Genomic DNA, 20,283 nt, shown 5'->3' with positions numbered 1-20,283 from the left:
AAATATATTTTTAAAAAATAGAAATTAAATAATAAAATAAACAAAAGGTCTGAATATACATTTCTTAAAATAAGACATAAAGATTGCCAACAGGTATATAAAAAGGTGCTCAATATTGATCACCAGAAAAATGCAAATGAAAGGTACAATGAGATATCATCTCACCTCAGTGACCTGGCTTTTATCCAAAGGACAGACAATAGCAAATTCTATTGAGGATGTAGAGAAAGGGGAACTCTTTTTCACTGTTGGTAGCAATGTAAATTAGTACAGTCCCTATAGAGAACAGTATGGAGTTTCCTTAAAATACTCAAAACAGAACTACCATGTGATCCAACAATCCAACTGCTAGATATATACACAAATGCGAAGAAGTCAATATAGTCCAGAGATATCTGCACTGTCATTTTTACTATGGCACTATTTAATATAGCCAAGGTTTGGAATCAACCTAAGTGTCTATCAACAGATGAATGGATAAAGAAAATGGAAATTATATATACAATGGAGTACTATTCAGCCATAAAAAAGAATTAAGTCTTGTCATTTGCCACAACATAGATGAAACTGGAAGACATTATGTTCGGTGAAATAAGCCAGGACCAAAACAAACAAATTTCACATGTTCTCACTGATTCATGGCAGGTAAAAACCAAATCCAAAGTTGAACTCATGGAAATAGAGGGTAGAATGATGGTTGCCAGTGGCTAGAAAGGGTAGTGGGAAAGGGTAGCAGAGGATGTCAAGATGGTTAATAGGCTCAAAAATATAATTAGATAAAATGAATAAGATCTAATATTTGAAACTACAACAGGAGAGTCAACAATAACTTATTGTATATTTTTAAATAACCAAAAGAGTGGAACTTGAATGTTCCTAACACAAAGAAATGACAAACGCCTGAGGTGATAGATACCCTATTTACCTTGAGGTGACTATTACACATTGTATGACTGTATCAAAATATCTCAGGTACCCCGTAAATATGTATACCTAATATGTACTCATAAAAAATTAAAAATAAAAAAATGTTTTTTAAAATAAAAGATGATGTTATCCCCCTCAAGGTATGTCCTCGTGTCCCCAAATGGTTTCTAGGCCAATAAATATGGTCAACAATCAAATCTCAGCTTGACTAGGGAAACAGTTCACCAAAAAATCACTATAGGACCCAACTCATATGTACCTGTGGGAATAGAAAAAGCTTATCAGATATCAATCATGAGCATGCTCGGCCAGGGGAGCAGAATATAAAGGAGAGGTTGTTGAAATCGGGGCAATCTCCTGCAACTGAAGAAGTAGTACCCCAAGAAAGACATCTGGAATCAGTTCTGTGCTACTGGGATAGCTCCTTTAAAATTGGGCGGGTGGGCGGAGGCGGGAAATTATGGCCTACAACAAATCAGGTGAAGATTCCAGAACTGCTTTGGAAGAGTGCTAAGGAAGGAGTCAAGAGGCTCAGAGAGGTGGGAATGTTCAACTGGACTTGTCATATAAGACCTGAAAATCCAGAAGATGACTGTGTTTCTCAAGAGAATCAAAAGGGGACACTCCTTTTACTAAAGCAATAAGAAACGCAAAGTGGTGCAAGGGCTGGGGATGAAGGGCACTGGCCTCACTGAGAGGCTTGGCAGTGTCTATGCTTTGTACACTAGGGGTAACAGTAGGGAAGCCCCTAGGATTCAGGGATGATAGGATTATGAAACAGCAGAGGCCAGAAGGCACCACTTAGCCATCAAGAGCAAGATTGATGTAATTATCCAAATAGATAACAAAGGTTGAATGGAAACCAGCGGGCTGTGACATACAGAGATCTGTAGTGATGGTTAATAAATCATGGTGTGCCTAGAGCTAAGATGGATAAGGGTACTGCCTCACCCACACCCAAAAGAAGATCAATAATGGATGAGTCAAAGGTTGATGTCAGCTGCCACAATAGAAAATTATAATCTCTCTATCCAGTTTCCAAACCTAAGCCAGTTCTCAAATCCAGAGCCATCAATGGAAGCAAAGCTAGGTCCTCTGCAGAAAGAACCCAACACACAGTAATTGTACACACTATCAATTCCCTCAGACCTTCCCTAGACTGATAAAGCAGTATTACTATATATGGGGAAAGGGGAAATACTTTTATTTATTTATTTATTTATTTATTTATTTATTTATTTTTGAGATAGGGTCTCACTCTGTCACCCAGGCTAGAGTGCAGTGGCACATTCATAGTTCACTGCAACCTCAAACTCCCAGGCTCAAGCAGTCCTTCTACCTCAGCTTCCCAAGTAGCTGGGACCACAGGCACTTGCTACAAAGACTGGCTATTTTTTTTTTTCTGTAGAGGCAGGAACTTGCTATTTTGCCCAGGCTGGTCTTGAACCCCTAGTCTTAAGCAATTCTCCCAAATTGGCCTCCCAAAGTGTTGGGATTACAGGCCTGTGCTAGCACGCCTGGCCAGAAATACTCATATCTTTAAAGAACTCTCAGATGCAGGGTCTGAGCTGACACTGACACCAAAGTAACCCAAATGCTAGCATAGGTCCTCCATTCTGTGAATGAGGAGGCATCCCAGTTTACTAAAAAAATTATTGGAGGTGAGGGAAGGAGAGGATCAATGAATTAAAAATTTTTGAAATGTTATATGTGAAAGCTTTTTATTTGGCCACATATATTGTTGGTTACTTTCTCAACATTGAAAAATAAAGAGAAACATGAATTCAAGAGTCGAGCCCCTGATTATAGTTGTACTTAACTAGGAAGATAAATACAGATTATCACTTGTAGACCTTCATACCAAAAAAAAAACTGTTTGGTTGCTTCCATGTACAAAGGAATAAATACTTGTATTTTGCTGATTATTTTGTAATCAACAAGTAATAATTTATAGCAGGCTTGGGGAAAATGTGAAAACTTGAATCATAGCATTGCCTTGGTAGAGTTACTAATTTGGTAGATGCTATAGTTTGAATATGTCCCCAAAATTATAATTTCCTGTGCAAAAGACGGAGTAAAATTTTCTGCAAGTGGAGAACTTGGATGTGGCAACATTGTTACAAACAAGTAATGACAATAAAGAAGGGGCTGTTGCCATACAGATGAATGAGCCAGTTCAGCTAACTTGTTGCAAGTCTAATCTCCAAAGCAACAGTGTTGGAAGACAGAACCTAAAAGGAGGTGTTTAGCTCATGAGGTCTCCACTTTCACGAATTAATTAATGCTATTATAAAAGGGTAAGCCCAATTCTCATTTGTCTCCTTTCCTCTCCGGCTCTTGTGCCATGTGGGGACACAATGTTTCTCCTCGCTGGAGGTTGCAGTGTTCAAGGCATCATCTTGAAAGCAGAGAGACTGAGCCCTAACCTGACCATTCCTTGATTTTAGACCTGCCAGCCACTAGAACTGTGAGAGAATAAATTTCTGTTCTTTATAAATTACCCAGTCTGTGAAATTCCATCACAGCAGCACAAAACAGACTAAGACAACAGGCTACTACTTCAGATCCACTCTGCCTGTACCACACCTTGTATTCTACTGCTATCATAACACCTATCACGCAGATGAAAGTTATGTATTGATTTATGTAGTGGTTTCTCTTTGTTATCCATTGCATCTATTGCTGTGTAGCAGATTACCTCAAAACCTAGTGTCCCAGAACAACCACATTTATTCTCTTGCAGTTTCTGTGAGTCAGGAATTCAGGAGCAGCTCGACGGTACTAGTGCAGGGTTTACCATGAGGTTACAGTGAAAAGGCTGACTGGGACTGTAGTCTTTGAAGGCTTGCCTGAGGCCAGAGGATCTGTTTTCCAAAGACCGTCATTTGGTTGGCAAATTAGTGCTGGCTGTTTGTGAAGGTCTTCAGTTTCACCACCTGGACCTCTTCAAAGTGCTGCTTGAGTGTCTTCGTGATATGAAAGCTGACTTCTTCCAGAAACAGTGAGAAGTCACAATGTATTTTATGACCTAGCCTCAGATGTCACACACTGTCATCTCCACAACATCTTATTAGTTGCACAGTCAGCCCTATTCAATGTGAGAGATAGGCCTGCTGGGACAATAGTTCAAGCAGGTGAACCTACACAGCGTGAAAGTATCACACATTTCCTTGGTGCAGTTCACCCTGCATGCCCAGGGCTTCAACACATACCGCTGTGACCACAACCTAGTCATAACCATGAGCCTCACCAACACGTCCAAAATGCTAAAATATGACAATGGCAGTGAAGACATCATTACATGGAGGACTGAAGGTACCATGGACCTCTTGGTGTTAGAATTTGAAGCACTAAATCAAGAGAACTTTTTGACTATGAATTGAAGTTAATGATTTTAGATACTGAGCAACTTGAAATTCCAGAACAAGAGTACAGCTGTGTAGTAAAGATGCATTCTAGTGAATTTGTGCATATATGCCAAGATCTCAGTCATATTGGAGAGTCTGTTATAATTTCCTGTGCAAAAGATGGAGTGAAATTTTCTGCAAATGGAGGACTTGGAAATGGAAACATTGTCACAAACAAGTAATCACAATAAAGAAGAGGAGGCTGTTGCCATAATGATGAATGGGCCAGTTCAGCTAACTTTTGCACTAAGGTACTTAAATTTCTTTTTAACAGGCACTCCACTCTCTCTTCCTAGTAACACTCAGTACGTCTGCAGATGCACCCCTTGCTGTAGAGTATAAAACTGCTGGATATGGAACATTTAAAGTATTATTTGGCTCCCAAAATTGAAGATGAAAAAGGATTTTAGAAATTCTTAAAATCCAAGAAAATAAAACTAAGCTCTGAAAATTGCTTCTGAGATTCCAGCGTGTACTGAAATCATTTCTATCAATAAATTTATGCCTCTGAATACACAGGTAGATACTGTTTTCTGTATATAACATATTTTTTCCTCTATCTTCTAGAATCTGTTTAAAGTAAAAAATCCAAAGTCAAATCTGGTCTCATTAACCTAGAGAGATATCTGCTTTACTTACAAATATTCCTTCTGATTTTTATAACAGGAGGGTTATAAAAGGGATCTTGACTCTAAATGCAATTTTAAGAATTGTGTTTCTGATTTAAATAAAGTGTTGGGTGTTTTTGGGGGGTTTTTTTCTTTTGTTTTGTTTTGAGACGGAGTCTCGCTCTGTCACCCAGGCTGGAGTGCAGTGGCATGATCTCGGCTCACTGCAAGCTCCGCCTCCCGGGTTTACGCCATTCTCCTGCCTCAGCCTCCCGAGTAGCTGGGACTACAGGCGCCCGCCACCACGCCCAGCTAATTTTTTGTATTTTTAGTAGAGACGGGGTTTCACCGTGTTAGCCAGGATGGTCTCGATCTCCTGACCTCGTGATCTGCCCGTCTCAGCCTCCCAAAGTGCTGGGATTACAGGCATGAGCCACCACGCCTGGCTTAAATAAAGTCTAATCTGAATTTTAAATGTCAAAAAAGAAACTAGCACATTGGCAGAGTAATTTTGTCTTTTGAATCTACTAATAAGAAACGTGGTTTGTATTTTGTATGTCTGTTTTTATTTACGATTTTACATTTCTAACAACTAACTTTATTATATTTTATACAAAGTACCAGTCCACAATACACTGAAAATAAAACAAACAAAAAGTCATCCTTCACTATGGATCACTCAAGAAAGACTGTCCTAAACCACACATATGCTGCAAATTGAATGGAAGATACATAAACAGGCATGACTTGAGTCCTGGGGGGAATCAGCAGGTGCTTTATTTTTATGATGGTCTGGGGAGCATTCTGGAAATGATTCTAGACATCTAACATCTTTGGGAAGATTATAACTCATATTATCTCTGGGGAGATAACAATTAGAAAGTTGAGGCCAATGGAGAGACTCTAGGACCAGGAAGCAATTGCATCTCTGTTTGACAAAAGAAGAAGGAGCTAAATCTGAAGAGTGAAAATCCAAGTACCTATTACTGCTGGCAGAACATGGTGCTGGGTAGCTCTTTATCAGGAAATCTTCAAGCAGCTACTCGACATCTTCAAGTATTCAACCATGGTTTGCATAGAGCACCCTGATGACCTAAAAAAAAAATGTGCCCTTTCCAATATCCCAGATTTTTTTTTCATGGTATCCTGATAGATAGAATGCCATCTGTAGACCAAGAGATAGCACATATATCTGGAAGAGAAAACCTGAGGAATGTAAAGACGTGCTGGCCATTATCAAAAGATAATTATACACAGTTATTTACCTGGGGAAAGATGGATTAAAACCACCCTAACTTACATCTATAACAAATGTTATTTATGTAATATTAAAAAACAATTAACTAAAAAATTAGGCCTTTAAAACTCTCCAACAGCATGCTCATGCTATTTTTATCTAGCATCTACAAGTCTTGAGGTACCTTATTAGGTTTTTCCAGAAGGGCTCCAATTATTCTTTTGGTACTGAGTTGTTTCTTCCTAAGTTACGATCTATTCTCAGTAGCAATTGTCTTCAGCAATCCAGCAGACGTTCTCTCCAATGGCCTCTCTTTATGCACTGACCCAGCCTCTGGAGTTTCTGGCAGTCTCACAAAGAACTAAACCCAGAATCATCCATGGATCTGTAAAACGTACAATGACTAGATGCAGATCTAAGATTAAAGGAAAGGATTTTTAACAAGGGGTTATTGTCTGTTGTTGTAGTTGTTATTGTTGTTGTTGTTGGAGACAGAGTCTCACTCTGCCGCCCAGGCTGGAGTGCAGTGGTGCAATCTCGGCTCACTGTAAGCTCTGCCTCCCGGATTCACGCCATTCTCCTGCCTCAGCCTTCCGACTAGCTGGGACTACAGGCACCCGCCACCAGGCCGGCTAATGTTTTGTATTTTTAGTAGAGACAGGGTTTCACCGTGTTAGCCAGGATGGTCTCATTCTCCTGATCTCCTGATCCGCCCGTGTCGGCCTCCCAAAGTGCTGGGATTACAGGCATGAGCCACTGCGCCCGGCCAACAAGAAAGGTTTTTAAGCAACATTTACATTCATGCTACAGAGGCCAAATTTATCCTGTCATTATTTCAAGCTGGCTCAGTGTGCAGACATTCCTGGCCCTAGTCACTCAACATTCAGTAAACAAGTAGTCTATAAAATGACCGTAGTTCAGGCATTATTGGTAGGCAGGCACTGTGTACATGATTTGAACAGAACAGACATGGTCCTTACCTTCACAGAGCTTACAGTCTCATAAGGGGAATCGACATTAAACACATAAACACACAAAATAATAGATTATTACAAATTGATTAAGAAAAAGATTATGGGCTGTTCCAAGCCAGAATGAAAAGGTAGACTTATTTTAGATTGGAAAGCAGATTTTAGTTATTGAGGTAAGCTGTAACAAACTGTAGAAATGAACTCTGAAAGTATAGTCCTAAGGTAAACTGTAAATACTAAAATAGCAATGTGTGTGTATAAAATACTTACATATTTTTATATTTATACTAAGCCTTTTAGAAAATATGGCATTCATTGTCTTTAGAGCTGTGTTCTCTGGCTTTTAGGTTTTTATTATTTGATTTGATGACTGTGCTTTGTTTCTACCATTAGCAGAATGTGAAGGTGCTTACATAAATCACTCATTTTGTATTTCATTAATATTCAATAAAACATACGCGATGTTTGACAACTCAGTGTCTCTTTCCGCATTATCTTCCAGTCTCTGATCTTCATTTTCTTGAGGAATAACCCATTATGCTGACCCTGCCTCAGGGCAGCTCAGGTCCATTCTGTGAATGTTTCCCTGCTATTCTGCAAGTGCACTTCAGTCTTGCATGCTATATTCATCCTAGAGAAATCGCAAGATGAAACTGAGATAAAAGAGAGCCCACCAAATTTTGAAAGTATTAATAAAAGTTTAAAGTACTATGAATGAAAAGTATAGGTGGCTTGTAACAGAGGGTCCCTGACCTAGTCTGAGAGATTTAGGGAGGCTGACCTTGAAGAGGTAATGTTAAAGATAAAATCTGAATAACACAGAAAAGTTATATTTGTCTGGTATCTCAATACTCAAATAATTATATTAGTGTGAATTGTTGACTTACAGATACTCATCCAACGATGAAAAAATATTTTTCCTGCATTCTAACTATGACCTAGAGTAGTAATCCCATAGAGTAACTATTAACTTTACAACAATAAAAAGTACAAAATCTCAAATGTAAACAATCTCTCAAACATAAAACTGAACAATTTCTCCAAGTTCTATTTATAGATAACAGCAAGAGAGCGGAGACTACAAAGCCCAAATTTCATCAAACAGCCTAAAACTTTCAAGATCAGCAACTTGACAGCAAACATGGACTTCGTAATCAAACAGACTTCAAATCAAACCTCTGCTTCCCTGACAAACACTGAAAGGATCAAACAGGGTAAGCATGTTGTCTTGTTTGTTAATATGGTACATAATACTCACCTCACAGGGTTGTGGTCAGGATTAAATTGACTATGTGTATAACGTGCCTGATGTTAACTAAATAAGCACTCAGTGAGGATTCGTTTCTTCCCACTAAATAAAACCAAACAGAAGTTTTCTCTTAGCTAACATTTTAAATATCAAACAAGAATTATAACAGAGACAAACCCTATTATAAAAATCAAACTAAACAGAATAAGCCTTCTTCTTTCCCTTCCCCAAGATGAAGACTACAGGAGCAAAGGTCATTTAGCTGGAAATTTAATTGCATGTTTACTAGAATTGGGTACTTCAAAGTCTCTTTTCTGGAAATCAGAGATCTGTCATTGAAGAGTCAAATTGTTCCATTATTTGTGCTCTGGCTGACCTAAAGGAGAACTTGGCTCAGCCTAAATAGAATGAGTTGTAGATTTGTGAAAGCTGTGTGGTGACCTCGTGTTAATCATGTGGCAATTAAAGTGTCCTCTCTTTCTCTCCTCAATATAGTTTTAGACCACATATTTTTCGAGGATTAATGTTTATCCTTGAAATGTAGGTGTGTGTATGTTTTATACACATGAAAAAATCAGTCTAAGAGTGAAAAAAAAGATGAAACAGTAATAAAAGTGTGATTACTATTCAAACTAACAGAAATATCACCCAGGAGAACTAGTATGGAGGACCAGGCCCATCCCAGATCTAGGACCCCAAAGCTACTATCCCACAAATTGTTCTGTAAAAGATTAGATAGATAGATAGATAGATAGATAGATAGATAGATAGATAGAATTTAATATCAGACTCTATGGCCCTAGTCCTGAAATTCTAGTGCTGTTCTGGCTGGAGATGTGGAGCTATCTACTAAGCTTCCACCAAGTGACAGAAACGTAGGGGAATGATTTTTAAGAGAAAGTAGATCCAGGGAGTGAGACCACTGGAATTAGGATTCTCCAAGCTGCTCATATAATTGCCACAGTGAATGTCTGAGGCAGGCACCAGGAGAGTCAGATACACATGAGATTTCAGGAAATGAGGACAAGCACTAGAGAGCCTCTATAAAGAAATCTTCATGAAGAGCTTTCACTTTGGCTCACTAGAAACATTTTTTATCTCTTGAAATTTTCTTAATTCAGACCATTTACATGGTCTGAATTCCGACTCCCACTGAAATTTTTTTTTAATCATCCATCCCACTGGCCAGCTTTCCTCCTGTCATCTGTGACACTGCACATTTGCCGTACTTTCCCTCTTCTGGTATTTCCCAAAGCACTACCGACCCAAGGCCCTCGTGGATAGCAGACTTTGCCAATGGTTTAGGAAAGATAGGGAGATTACAGTGTAGTACAATATGAACAGACAACAGCATTAAATTCAGAGTTAGATTCTGCTGCCCTGGTGTTCCCTGGCCATCTCCACTTATGAAATATTTCTCTCTTCTCACTCACCTTATTCAAGCCTATTCTTGCCTTCTCTATGTTCTCCTCCAAGTAATGGTACTACTGTTGCACCAACCCAAAAGCAAAAGACCAAATATTTCTCCTACTTTATTACTTACAACAATATTATTTTATTTGTATTACTTACAACAATTTTTTTGTTTTTATTACTTACAACAATATATTATCTACATCCCTTCCCTCAAATCACTGACCAGAACCACCATCCCACATTATTAGCCATGACCATTAGGGCACTTTCCCTACACCAATGTGAGCTTTTTTTCCCTTGGCCAATTATTACAAATTATAGGCATATTCTAAAATAACACTCTTTCTTCCAGTTACATAAGGATATACTTGCTAAACGGATGTGTACAGATGCCTTGCTAGTTTTCAGGGGGAGTTTGTTTTAAAATGGTGACACTCTGGATCACCTAGGCGCCTGCTTTCCTAACATTCCCCACTCTGCTTACAAGAGGACCCTTAATCGTAAGGGGAGATGAAGGGCAAAGGCTGGTCTTCTGTAACTTCTTCCTGCTGACAGTGGATGTTCATTTTTGGGACAGGATTTTCTCATAAGGGTCTACAGTTGGTCTCTGGGGTACCAAGGGAGGTCCTCATTTACATGGTATCCTGATGAGTCTACGGACATAGACCCTGCCAAGTATTGGAGGAGTAAAAATCTCTAGATGCCTGATCTCTGAGGCCTAAAGGCAGGGTGTCTTTATTTCCCGGGTCAGAAGATGGGATGGATTGGAAGCTTTGTGTCAGTATCATCTTTATGTGGAATTGTTGTAATCTAAAACACACAAACTTTACCAAGAATTTAAACAACCAAGGGCCAAAGATTAATAATAAGATAACTATCAAAGGCCCTAGGAAGGGCAACAACCAAGTGAGACTCAGGAGGGTGCTTCTAATGGCTGACCAGATACAGTTGGGATTGGTGCCTTGGTTATATTTATGCAACCACACAGCTTATTCATGTATTTTCTATATATCTTCTTCCATGTGAGCTGAGGTGTTTACATAACTGCAGCAGGTTATATTGATTTTGGTGCACACTCCTCCTTGTTCAACCAATAAGTAATCTAGTGCTACTTTTCAACCAATAAGTAATCTAGTGCTAATCTTAATTCATCTAAAGCATCCCCCATTTTATGAGACAGTGTTTAGAAATGAAGAAGTAAAGTTTCGAAGAGTTGCCTAATAATAAGCAAATTTTCCCTCTGGGGCTCCAACTCCAGCCAATATAAGGCCAATTGACCACTTAGCTCTCAGGTGAGTGATGTTATGTAACTGTATATTAGAGGACTTTGCTTGTCATATTGTACATTGACCCCTGAACCAAACATTTTCATATACACTGATAACCATGGGTTTCACAATCTCAAATGAGAGACAAGTCTTTTATAGGTTGATCGAATGGGTGACCACATAGCCATAGGTATCTGTTGGGGATGCAAACCTGTGTGGGATGGGAGTTGTTAAGAAGATTGAGTACCTATAGGAAAGAATAGGAATGTTACTTATCTGTTTATTTGTAAAACCACAGCTTTAGGTCTTCTAGGGGTTCACAAGTGTGGGTTGTGGTGATTTTCTCAGGTGCCTGCAGGGAATCATAAGAAACAGGTTTAATTTTGGACATGTGTAGACAGCTAGTCATTCAGCTGAAGTTTAACAGCAGTGGGGGTGCTTAAAAATAACCTGATAGGGGCCCTTCCATTTGGGTTGTAATTAATCTTTGAGGAATTTCCTCTTTCCAAGTTTTTAATAAGACTAAGTCCCCTCATTGAACAGGGGAGCTATGAATATCTATGGACGTGGTCCTAATGCATGTATATTGAACGAACGTGCATGTAACGTATAACATTGTTTACCTTGGGATGGAGACTTAACCCTTACCTGGCATGGTCTTAGATCCTGTTCATAATTTGACATCTTATTGCCATAAAGAATGTTTTCTGGTCAGGCACAGTGGCTCACACCTGTAATCCCAGCACTTTGGGAGGCCACGGCAGGTGGATCACCTGAGGTCAGGAGTTCAAGACCAGCCTGGCCAACATGCTGAAATCCCATCTCTACTAAAAATACAAAAATCAGCTGAGTGTGGTGGCACACACCTGTAGTCCCAGCTACTCGAGAGGCTGAGGCAGGAGAATCGCTTGAACGCAGGAGGTGGAGGTTGCAGTAAGCTGAGATCACGCCACAGCACTCCAGCCTGGGTGACAGAGTGAGACTCCGTCTCAAAAATAAGAATAAGAATAAGAATAATAACAATAATAATAATAAATAAAAATTTTTTAAAACACAATGAGATACCACCTTACTCCTGTAAGAATGGCCATAATTTAAAAATCAAAAAGTAATAAATGTTGGTGTGGATGTGGTGAAAAGGGAACACTTTTACACTGTTGGTGGGAATATAAACTACTACCACCACTATATAAAACAGTGTACAGATTCCTTAAAGAACTAAAAGTAGAACTACCATTCAATCCAGCAATCCCAGTACCCAAAGGGAAAAAAGTCAGTAGTGAGAAAGACATATGCACACACATGTTTATAGCAGCACAATTCACAATTGCAAAGATATGGAACCAACCTAAGTGCCCATCAGCCAACAAGTGGGTAAAGAAAATGTAGCACATATACACCATGGAATACTACTCAGCCATAAAACAAAATGAAATAATGACCCTTGCAACAACTTGGATGGAGTTGGAGGCCATTATTCTAAATGAAGTAACTCAGGAATGGAAAACCAAATATTGTGTGTCCTCATTGATAAGTGGGAGCTAAGCTATGAGGACTCAAAGGCATTAGAAAGACTTTGGGGATTTGGGAGGAAGGGTGAAAGGGGGTTGAGGGATCAAAGACTACATATGGGTACACTCTATACTGCTTGGGTGATGGGTACACCAAAACTCAGAAATTGTCACTAAAGAACTTATCCATGGAACCAAAAACCACCACTTCCCCAAAAACTATCCAAATTTTAAAAATAAATAAATAAATAAAAACCTAAAAAAGTCTGTTCTGTCAATCTTATGATCACTATTTTAAAAGGAAGAGTCTGTTCTGTCAATCTTATGATCACAATTTTAATGTTAATGCTGGTTGGTTGTGCCTGAATTCTGGGAGAGGGCTGGGGGAGATGTATAGTGAGACATACGTGACCCCCAGCTTCCCTTCATGGCCTAAACTACACTTTAAATGTTTTTTAAATTATTATTATTATTTCTTTTTGTCAAGAGAGGAGTCCATTCTGTTGGGGTTCTTAGGATTTTATTTTATTTTTTTACATTTATATTCCATCCTTTTTGTCAAGGTATCCCAAGCTTTTATTTTGTCCCATATTGATGCTGCATGTGTGTTAACATGTCCCAAAGGTGTGTTATCTATCCCAGATCCATCATGGCCCTTGGTGGAAACTCTATGGCTAGGGGACTTAGAGTCAAAAGACTGATAGCCAACTAAATGCACTAGGCCAGGTGGGAATGGAAGTGGGTAGACACTCATTAACCTTAAAACCTCTTTTAAGCAAAATAAATCCCAAAAACCAAAAGCCAAAAAGTAAGGTTACAAAAATTGACTTATCTATAAATTCTATGCATCAACCTACTGCAATCTTGGCTTTTAGCAATTAGCTATACAAATCATAGCATTTTGTTCAGCTATTTAGGAATCTGTGTACCATCCTTGATTTGGAGGGTCTGAATTAATTTTACTCCTCAAAACCAGCCTTTACAATCTCATGTGATAGTCTCTGGGCCTGGTGGGATTTAATAGTTTTAAGTTCTGGAGGTAAAACAAAACATAAGGATGATTTCAGGTAAAGACAAAATTATTAACTAAATCTTAATGGTTGTTAACAAAGGCCTGTCCCTGTGTTTCATGAAAGCTGTTTACTCTGATGGTTGCCTTTGCCAGGTCCAGAGACAAGGCTTTGGTTAACTTGAGTTTGATGTCACATACTTGCATGAGTCAGTGCCTTCTTTAGATAACATATGTGTTCTCAGGAGTCAAAGCCCTGTAACTTAATAGCACAGGATTGATTAATAGTACCTGATAAGAACCTTTTACAAGGGAGCTAGAGATGGTGATAATGAAGTCCATGACATGACGGGAAGCTGTAAAAAGATTTTATAACTTTGTGCGATTAATTTTTATAGCTTTAATAATCCCCAGCAATTAGTCGGACTTCATTTAGGGTTTAATTTTACAGATGTTTGTTAAAAATGATGAAGGCTTAAAACATTTGATAAAAACAGATGCACAGGTCACTGTAAAATAATAGTTACTCATTTAACCAAAGTAGTAATTAAAAGACTTTAAAGAGAACACAGAAAGCCATATGGATGTAAAAACTTTAGCCCTTTTAAATCCAAGTTTTAAAAAAGCAATTGAAAACCTAATAAAGACACAGGAATTGCAAAATCCTGTTTCTTAAGTCAGTTACCAAAACATCGAAAAAAACTTCTGCAATATGACTGCTTCTCCTTGTGAGAAGCCCACTTAGATAGTCTGGAAGTCAAACTTGATGGGAAAAAAACTGCTTGAATTTAAGAAAGACACAGGTGTGTTCAAGGTTATCAGTAGAGTGGGGAAATGCTTCTTGGGAAGAGCATGAGTTTTCTGATTACATTGAAAATTTAGACATATCAAGAAAAGCCAACAGTACAAAATAAAATTATACTGGAGGAAAGCATTGCTTCTCTAAACTTGCAACATAAAACATTTTAGCATTAGGCCACAACAACAGTTGGAACTGGAAGAAAAAATTTACAGGAGCTAACAAAAATGCTGAAGGAGAGAGTTATTATCTCAGGCTTTCTCAAGGGGAGAAAAAGCTGAAAGCAGCAGGACACAGAAAAGTTGAACTGAGATATGATTGAGAGATTTTTTAAAGAAATAGATTATAAAATTAAAAGTAAAAATTTCTTGCAATTTCATTAAGAGCAAATCAACACCCTAAGAAAATCTTGTTTTAACACAGGGGTCTAATCCTAGAAAGACTATTATAAATTATTTCCTTTTAATTATAACCAACTTAATCACATACAAAATTCCTTTCAAAAATTCCCCTTCACAAAGCTTATCACAACTTATACAGACCACCTACAACAAGCTTGGACTTTCTGACTTGTCCTAAACTTCCCTTTTTCTTAATCAGTCATTTTATTTTAGGACAGAAATTTACCATACAAGATCCTTTTTCATGCAAAATATTCTCTTTTTTTGATAACCTGACTTACCAAAAAATACATCTTCATAACTTTATGTTTCTCTCTCTCTCCTACTTACTGGTTCTTTTTCACTTTGTTTCATAAGTAATCGTTTTTAAGTTCATAATTTGAGTTGACCTTTAGATAACTTCTGAATTTGACAAAATGATTATTTTTCTCAATAAGACTAGATCCCAGGAGGCTCTCCTCTCCAATGCTATCCAGAGAGATGCCAAATTAAATAGCCCAAAGAACAAAAATCATTAAGACCAGAAAGAAAACAATAGCTATTAACTTCAAGGCATGCAAACATAGGTCGACATCCATCACAAGTAAGGCACAGACAGCAAGTATTCAACAGAAAAAGGGGACAAGGGGGACCAAGAAGCAGTAGGTGCTGACAAATATCTCTCGTACCTCAAACACTTTATCCGTCAGGGAGACATTGCAACCCTAGACCCCTAAAGGTTGAAAAACTCTGTCCAACAGGGTGGCAGCCGACCTGGAGGATCCCATAACTCCAGGCTCCTCAGCAGACATGGCCCAAAGGATCCAACAACCAGGGACCCCTAACCCCCAATCCCTGGGGAATAAAAAGAACATGGGTATCTCTGTGTCTCCTTGGGTTCAGAAGGCTAAGCAGAGTGCAAAAAGGAAAAGGGACAAGAAAGGGAAGAGAAGGGACAACAAAGGGCACCACTCATCCATGAATCCAGAAACTTAGGAAGCAGGAAATCCTGAACTATTTGTCCGATGTTAGCATTTTATAAATAAAATCATTCCACAATTTTAGAAACCTGTTTTCCCATATCATAAACTTTCTTAATTGGAAATCACCCAGACATCCAACAAGCAATCCAAGGAAAGATGTAAACCAAAACTTTGGGTAAAGAGGTCTTTGGCGGGGGTTTGGTTTTTTTAAAAAGGGCTTTTTCACCTTTTTTTTTCTTCAGTTTCAAATGAGTTTCTAATGTTTACATTTTAGCCAGAACTGGTTGAACTGTACAAGAAAAAAAAATCTCCAAGTAACTTTGAACAATAAGTTTTATCTCAGCACCACTAGCCTAATAACAGCAGATTCAAAGCAGGAAGAAAGAAAAGAGAGAAACAGAGAACTTCAGATGTGGTAATCAGATGGCAAGCATGAAAAGTGAAAGTAGTGAACCTCTGGGCCAGCCATACAAGGCCAGCATAGAGCTGCAGTAAAGCAAAGGCATCAAGCTGGAAAATCATGAGAACTATAGCTTTTCCACACCTGGCAAAGGGGACCAGGTGGATTAATACAAAGCACATAGTGGCAAAGATCTTGCAAGGCTACTTCCATTTTTATTATACCCCAGGGACTCTAACCTCATGGGCTCAGACTCTAACCTGAATATCGGCTTTGCCTAAACCTAATAGAGGACACCAAGATGGACCCAGCTAACCAGAGGGGACAATGAGGGCTGTGCAGACTGAATTTCCTCTCATCTTAAGGTCCCTTTATGGTGTCCCCAGAAGATGATGCTAGAAAGGGGTCTTTTCAAGATCCACACCCCAAGAAAAGGTTCTTGGATCTCACACAGGAAGGAATTCAAGGTGAGTCTCAGAGTTCTGTGAGAAGAGATAGTTTACTGAAAGCCACTATGTGACCCAGTAGAGCATCCTCAAAATGCAAGCAGAGGAATGTACTGTCTTTAAGTTTTTCTTATAAAAGGTCTTTCCTACGTAAAGATTAAACCGGCTGTGCCTATGTGCAGGTGGGCTGACAGCATGACTAAATGTATTATTCTATTGATTTAAAGAAAACTATCCTTGATATCTTAGTGTGTAAGTCCATCGAAGCATAACTTTATCTTGAAAGCATATATTGTTATGGGTGCTGTGACATCTGGACTTTTCTGTTGTAGGAGTTTGTCCTTGCAGGCATTACCAAGCGCTTCCTTAGTGGTAAACATCTTAGGACCATAGGTCATGACTGGCAAGGAATATGCCTTGCTAGTTTTAAGATAGAGCTTATTTGAAAATGTTGTTACTCTGGCTCTCCTAGGCTCCTGCTGCCCTAACATGTCCACCACTTTTTAGCATTTCAGCATTTTCAGCACTCTCCAGCATTATTACTCCCTTTCAAGGAATGTCCAGAATAGCCAATCAATAGAAACAGAAAATAGATTAGTGGTTGCCAGAAGCTAAATGGAAGGAGAAATTAGCACATATGTGGCCTCTTTTGGGTGACTGAAATGTTCTGGCCAGGCGTGGTAGCTCATGCCTGTAATCCCAGCACTTTGGGAGGCCGAGGCGAGGAGATCACCTGAGGTCAGGAGATCAAGGCCAGCCATGACGAAACCCCAACATGACGAAACCCCGTCTCTACTAAAAATACAGAAGTTACCCAGGTGTGGTGGTGCGTGCCTGTAGTCTCAGCTGCTCGGGAGACTGAAGCACGAGAATCACTTGAACGCAGGAGGCAGAGGCTGCAGTGAGCCGAGATCACACCACTGCACTCCAGCCCCAGTGACAAAGCGAAACTCCATCTCAAAAAAAAAAGAAAAAAAAAGAAATGTTCTAGAACTAGTAGTGGTGATAGTTGCATAACATTGTGAATATATTTTGAAAACATTAAGTTGTATACCTTGAAATGGTTAAAATGGTAAATTTTATGTTAAGTAAATGTTATCTCAATTGTTTCAAAACAGGAAGAAATAGTGAGGAAATGAACCACAATGTAGAAGTGTAGGCAGAAAAAGACAAATGGGCCAGGCATGGTGACTCGCCTGTAATCCCAGCACTTTGGGAGGCCGAGGTGGGCAGATTACCTGAGGTCAAGAGTTCGAGACCTGTCTGGCCAACATGGTGAAACCCCATCTCTACTAAAAATACAAAAATTAGCTGGGCGTGGTGGTGGACACCTGTAATCCCAGCTACTCGGAGGCTGAGGCAGGAGAATCGCTTGAACCCTGGAAGTGCAGGTTGCAGTAAGCTGAGATAGCACCATTGCACCCCAGCCTGAGAGACAGAGCAAGACTCTGTCAAAAAAAAAAAGACAAATGGGTGAAATGCTGAGGAATTGCAATCTATACATTTTTACAACTACTCTACCTTATCAGGGCTAAGACATCAATTGTCAGGTACACCATAATTTTATGAACCATTGTGAAAGAAAAATGCTTCCAATTAAACTATGACATGCCATTGATAGTAAGAAGCAACTGATTACAGAGATTTTAAAATGAAAAGGGAAGTGTTTCAGAATCTAGGAGAGATGTCCTTACATGTAGAAAATAAACAATTATTTTAAAAATAAGGAGAAAGGAAGCCGGGTGCAGTGACTCACGCCTGTAATCCCAGCACTTTGGGAGGCCAAGGCGGGCAGATCACGAGGTCAGGAGTTCAAGACCGTCCTGGCTAACACATGGTGAAACCTTGTCTCTACTAAAAATACAAAAAAAAAAAAAAAAATTAGCCAGGCTTGGTGGCGGGCCCCTGTAGTCCCAGCTACCCGGGAAGCTGAGGCAGGAGAATGGCGTGAACCTGGGAGGTGGAGCTTGCAGTGAGCTGAGATCACGCCACTGCACTCCAGCCTGGGTGACAGAGCGAGACTCTGTCTCAAAAAAAAAAAAAAGGAATGGTTGGTGCAGAAACCCAATGAGTTCAATTTGAAACATCTTGGGCTTCAAATGTGCTATTTGGGTATTCAAGTTGAGAATGATGGAATATTATAAAATATTATTTATGCTAATATAATGGGAGAGAAATTATATTTCTAAAGGTATATATAACACTGGGAATTTTGAAAACATCTAGAAGCCCACAAATGAAAAGTCACAAAAGGTAAAACCATTCTCATAAGAAGAATCCATGATTTTTTTTTTAACCTTTAGAAGAAGCCCTCACATTCAAATGCCCAGGATTTACTATTCTGATACCTCTTCTCCCTTCTCCTCTCAAAACAATTCTCAGCAGGTCCTTTGATATTTATAGAAAGGAAAAGACCATCCTTAACTTCAAAAAGTTTATCAAAGTGCAGCACAGAAGCAAAGACCAAAAAAAGACAGATACCAAGCATTCAGAAAAGAGGGTTAGTACCGATTGTGTTTCCAAGGTCATTATTCAATTTGACCAGCATTTAGTAATCACCTAGTATTTTGGGGGGGCTCTGAAGTATACTCTTCAGGATACGAAATGTAAATAAAATACAATCTCCACAGTTAAGGAGGCTACAGGTAGGAAACAGGTTGTCAGAAAAGACACAAGTAACAGAACATGAGACAAAATAAGCAAAACTTACTTTGCTTCATTTGCCTATTTATGTGTAAGCCTGAAGAGTTATGCAAACACGAGTGCTACAGAGATTCAAAAAGGAAAAAGACCATATCCAAATAGAAAGAATGGGAATGCAAGATAGTAACCAGGAGACGCACCTTAAGGAAATATAAGGGGTTAGTTGGCCACAGTAGATGCTCCAATCAGAGTAAACTGAAAAAAAGGCATGCATTGCATTGGGGAAAACAGTTTCAATAGAACAAAGAGATGGAAATCAAATGAGCTGAGTGAAACGTAGTTAGTGAAAAAGTAGAAACAAAGAGTATAAATTATGCTTTCAAAAAGTTTAATAGAACTGAAATATTTAAGAGATGGTGGAATACTAGGGGACTATTAAAAGAAATAATGTAGATAATGAAAACACACTGCCAGGGAAAGATAGTAAAAATATGTTGTTAAATTTCCTAAAACACATGGAACACAGAATACTTACATGCACGTAATATCAAGCTTCAAGATATGTAAAATAAGAAAAAGCACTATCAAAAATTACCAAATTCATAATGATGTATTTTTGTTTCTTTTTATTTTTAGTTATTATTTAAAATAATTTTATTTATTCATTTTTATTTTTAATTTTAATATGTACAGAAAGAATTGTACATATTGTGTGAAGTACCTATGATACCTCAGTACACACATACAATGTGTAATGATCAAATCAGAGTAATCATAATGATTTCTAAACATCTCTCACTAGTTAATAAAATAAGCACAACAAAATCAGTATGAGCTGACTCCAGTACAGGACTGGTGCTTATCCTTATTAATAATCGGATCAATACAAATTTAAAAAACACAATTAGATATCTTTACGCACCACTAGATTAAGAAAGTTTTTAAAGTCTGCCAATTCCAAGCATGCGTGAGGATGTGGTGCAACAAGGACCCTCATGCACTGCTGATGGTAGGTGAAGCCATTCTGTA

At 38.6% G+C, this 20,283-nt stretch overlaps 1 pseudogene; it reads left to right on the top strand.

Annotated features, from left to right (window-relative positions):
- Positions 1 to 1,028: 1,028 nt before the first annotated feature.
- LOC112624341 lies at positions 1,029 to 4,744 on the top strand (annotated as a pseudogene).
- Positions 4,745 to 20,283: the final 15,539 nt, after the last annotated feature.

The sequence above is a fragment of the Theropithecus gelada genome, chromosome 5 (assembly GCF_003255815.1).
Source record: "Theropithecus gelada isolate Dixy chromosome 5, Tgel_1.0, whole genome shotgun sequence".
NCBI classification, from domain to species: Eukaryota; Metazoa; Chordata; class Mammalia; order Primates; family Cercopithecidae; genus Theropithecus; species Theropithecus gelada.
Note: the sequence above shows the minus strand (reverse complement) of the source record. Positions and strands in the feature narration are given on the sequence as shown.